The following is a 4,747-nucleotide window of genomic DNA, read 5'->3' as shown; positions in this document are numbered from 1 at the left end:
GCAACAATCATCACGTGACAATTCCAAGAAACTTATTCATCACACCCTCATTCACTGATTTATAAATTATATTTATGTGTATTAGTTTGTATAGAAACTAATTTCCAAGTGGGTGTCGTTATCAATCTTATGACATGTGCTAAGAGAAGATTATTCTGCCACATCATTTGTTGAATAATCTTCGCGTTGGTTACTCATCTGGTTGTTGACAATATCCCACCTAGTATAGAGGATACTTATCTTAGGTCTGGTTGTTGACAATATCCCACTTAGTATAGAGGATACTTATCTTAGGTGGGTTTGTGTAATTGGTAGTGACGAGCCATAACTAGGATGACAAATCTCCAAATTTGGAGATGAAAGGTCTATGGAGGGAGTTAATCTTGGCCCTTGATTTGATAACGAATGGACCTAAATGATAGGTCATATGGAGATTAGAAGTCAAGGAGTTGGCCACCTTAGTATTTCAATATAGAGAGCTCAAAGGAATAAAAAGAAACACGTAAGGTATTGTAGTTATTAAAGTTAGAGACGGGGGTATTTTGGACGTCAGTGGAGAAAATGTCCACTTATTTTTGCTCAGCTACAGAAAGCTAGGAGGATCCGACCAAGTAAAGTAGGAACCATTTTCAATGAAGCGGTGGGCATCTCTTTTGTCGGCCCTACCTTCCACCTTTGCCAAATTCTATTCCTATGTTCTTAATTTATTATCCCCAAACTGAAAACCATGCAAGAAAACAGGAAAGAAAATACAAGAAAAAGTATTGCTCAAAGGGGAAAACTATATTCTCGGCCTAGCATAATGTAAAGGGTGAAACGAATTTCTCGGCCAAGCAGTTATAACGTATAAGTGATTAAAAAGTAAATTATTGGCAAATATTAGAATAAAGCTATTTGGCGCCCCAATATCTTATTCTCTGTTTTGATAAATGGAAAAACATTCATGTAAAATGAATTTTCTAGCATTTGGTAAAGTTATTTCTTATTGAAAATGTTTTTCATACATAAAATGAAAATATTGAGCGATGATTTTTTGCCCCCCTCTAGGATTATGTGCCCCCTTGTTAGAGAGATTTGACGTCAATAAAGTGTTAAAGTCTGACGTCAAATCACGCTAAATGCTGGGCGAATAATCCTACAGGGGGCGTAAAAAATCAACTCCCAAAAATTTTCCTATTTTTAAGGAATATTGCAAACCCACTAGACCATATAATTTTTTCTATGAAATATTATTTTACATTGATTTTCTTTTCATAAGTTATTTTGGGTCGAAATAAATTAATGACAAATACAGTGACTAACACCAACCATATCAATGTATGTGAACCCCTTCTACATGACAACCATGTGCACCTGTTGAGATAGCATATTCATCCTCAAAACATGTCTTCAATAGTTGATAACTACTTGTGGTGTGTGTGACGTATGATTCGCAAGCCAATTAATATTTTACAAGTTTGATCCATTGCTTGTAACGATGTATCAACAATACAATTGTTCATTAATTAATAACCATTATTTTAATTTAAGGGACGAATACTCTCGATGGGTGGTCCTATGTAGATAGTGTATGTATGAAAATTTTGGGTGTACACACTATTCACAACATCTGATCACAATTAGACTAGGGTAGGTGATATTCACCACTTTGTTTACTTGGGACGGCCCCTGTGTATTTATGAGTATTCTTTTACGGCTGTCCGAAATAAATAAAAAAGGACGAACATATCATTCCCCTTAGACAATGGGAATAAATGAACCCCACCACCTTTAGATTTCATAAGAAGGTTCAAATTTTCTTAGCGGCCTCGATTTGACAGCCAGTGATGGATGGATCGCGTATGCATGTATGCATATACGTAGTCCACAACCAGAGATGGATGTATCCTAAAATGAAAGAGAATGAAATTAAAGAGAATGAATCCTTAGCCTTGAATAAGATTAGTTTAAGTAATTGTTTTTGCTCATGGATGCCTCTTTGGAAGCCATTAACTATATCATTTATTAAACTGCCATGATAACTATTATATAGTAGGGAAAAATACACTTAGACCCCCTGTGGTTTCTGACACATTCAACTTAACCTCTAATGTCTAAAGAGTTACAAGTAGACCTCCTGCGGTTTCAATTTGTGTAAGGTAGGACGGTTCGTCCACAGATTGAAGGGTTAGGATGATCCTATGGAGCTGATTTTTTGGGCACACCCTATCTATGTCAGGGCCCATCAAATGAACGCTTTGGATCATCCAAACAATATGGGCCCACTGTGTTTTTGGTAGTGTTTGGATTCAGTTATGGGTTTTGAGGGGTGTACGAGGTCTTCATTAGCTTTGATAATGTTTCAAAAGTTGAGGCCTACGTTATACAAATTGAAACCACAAGTAGGGGTGTAAACGAGCCGAGCCGAGCCGAGCTTGGCCAGGCTCGGCTCGGCTCGTTAAGCTCAAAAGCTCGGCTCGGGCTCGGCTCGGGCTCGGCTCGGCTCGGCTCGGCTCGGCTCGGTCAGGCTCGTGAGCGGCTCGTGAGCCTTACCGAGCTCGGGTTATATTAAGTTCACACCCCTCATCTTCCCTGGACAGCCCTATCTAGTGTAATTTGACTACTTTTTTACACTATGGGGGGTGGTCCAAGTAACAAATGGGGTTCCAAAAATGAAGTGACATATTTTGCCTCCCCCTTTCACTCCTTGGATAACCCTTTTAGTGTATATATTAATATATAATATATATATTTAAATATATTAAATTCTTAACGAGCCTTAACGAGCCGAGCCGAGCCGAGCCTGGCCTAAATCGGGCTCGGCTCGTTAAGCTTAACGAGCCTGGCAAGCCGGCTCGGCTCGGCTCGTTAAGGATTCGAGCCGAGCTTTTTTCGAGCCGAGCTCGAGCGAGCTTCCGAGCCCGAGCCAAAATTGACACCCTTAACCACAAGGGGTCAACTTGTAACTTTTTAAACATTAGGGGTTAAGTTGAATATGTAGAAACCACAGGGGGTGAGAAACTACAGGGGTCTAAGTGTATTTTTTTCCTATAAAATAACTATTTGCATATAGAATTAAAGTTAAATAATATTCGTGGTATCCAAAGAGGCCCAAGATCTTCAAAAACAAATCTCGTGACATAACAGATAACCATCAAAATATCGCGAAACGGCAGAATTTGCATTATTAACAACCCAAACAATAAAACCCACTTCTTAAATCGAAAAGCTTTTCATATAAATCTACCTATTTGGCTTAGTGTAAAGAAATGGAGCTCTTTGGTCTATTTCTCATCCAATCCATGCCAACTTCTTCTTCAACTCACCTCTCTTCTCAGTTTAATAGAAGACCCAGGAGTAGTTCTGGTTCTGTTGTTGAAGAACAACCAGGACAAAGCTTAGAAACGAGTTCTAATCCCAATAACATGAGGCCCCAAGAAGAACCCAAGAAGGTTTCAAACGGTTCTTTGGTGAAGAAAGAGAGAGGGGTGAGGTATGGAGAGTGTAGGAAAAACCATGCTGCCAATATAGGGGGTTATGCTGTTGATGGTTGCAGAGAATTCATGGCCTCTGGTGAAGAAGGCACTAGTGCTGCCCTTAAGTGTGCTGCTTGTAGTTGCCACAGAAGCTTCCACAAGAGGGAGGTGGAGAACGAGGGCTTGTGTGATTGTTCATCAAATTCTACCACACGGAAATGATTTGGTTGGATAAAATTCATATGGGTATTCATCGTTTCCTCTCTCTCTCTCTCTCTCTCTCTCTCTCTCTCTCTCTCTCTCTCTCTCTCTCTCTCTCTCTCTCTCTCTCTGTGTGTGTCTTTTTGTGTATGTTTTGAGCATAATTTCAAAACTCCCCCGAGTCGACTCCCTTTTACCCAGGCCATGTTCTGGTTTGTGTCCATGTTTTGCATTACAAAGTCAATCAATACTCCTTTCACTCTCCCGAGTTATGACAGTGTCAATCTAGTACTCAGTCGCATCAGCTGTGTACTCGGCCGCGCTGTGCTGAGTCAACTAGGATTTACCGCGCCACATCCGCATCCGCATTTTAAAACACTACTTTTGAGTTAATGGTTAGGGTTGTGATATGAGTATAAGAAGGGCATCTCTTAATTTTGTTTGTTCTTCTTTTTTGCCTTTGATTTCTATATTTATTTCTATAAATGATTTCAAGACTAAGAAATGAATGGATCAGAAGAAGGTTTTGATTTAACCTTTTTTTTTCACCTTTTTTTCTCTTACAGGATCTTGGAGATGACTGAAATGAAACAAGAGCTTTCTGTAGGATAAAGGGTTGGGAAATGTTTAGCGTGTATCATATTTACTTCTTTTGGAATTTTCCAAAGAAAGGTCTGATGTAATTTTGTGAAGTGGGTTTTGATGATACAGTGGTTGAGATTCCTTGCATAAGTTAACATGACTTGTACAAAATCTTATCTGTTTGGCATGAAATTTATGTACAGAAATATATATTATACTCCAATTTGGTATTCTATCGAATCGTTTGATTTCATCTGAAATGTCATTTATGAGAACTGTTAAGAGTGGTTGATGTTATGGCTTTGTCAAATTCTTCTATTTTGAATGGCTGAGACCATTGTTTTTTATGGATTGGGAACTCAAATACAAAAGAGGTTGATTATTCTAAATTATCTAAGATAGAATAGAATACATTAAATACATAATGCATAGTTTGAGAAGAAAATAAAGAACAACGATAAAAGAATTTGGGCGTGTGAGAAGAAATTTTTTTATTTCGAAACCCACAT

At 38.4% G+C, this 4,747-nt stretch overlaps 1 pseudogene across 1 annotated transcript; it reads left to right on the top strand.

Annotated features, from left to right (window-relative positions):
- The first annotated feature begins 3,204 nt into the window (after window positions 1-3,204).
- On the top strand, window positions 3,205-4,471 carry LOC143887435 (mini zinc finger protein 2 pseudogene; annotated as a pseudogene). Its single transcript, XR_013254178.1, has 2 exons — window positions 3,205-3,701; window positions 4,223-4,471. The product of XR_013254178.1 is annotated as a mini zinc finger protein 2 pseudogene (transcript).
- Window positions 4,472-4,747: the final 276 nt, after the last annotated feature.

This window comes from Tasmannia lanceolata, unplaced genomic scaffold (genome assembly GCF_043159265.1).
Source record: "Tasmannia lanceolata isolate RefF3 unplaced genomic scaffold, GAP_Taslan_0.1 ptg000012l, whole genome shotgun sequence".
Lineage (NCBI taxonomy): Eukaryota > Viridiplantae > Streptophyta > Magnoliopsida > Canellales > Winteraceae > Tasmannia > Tasmannia lanceolata.
The sequence above is the reverse complement of the archived record's forward strand: the minus strand, read 5'-3'. Positions and strand labels throughout refer to the sequence as shown.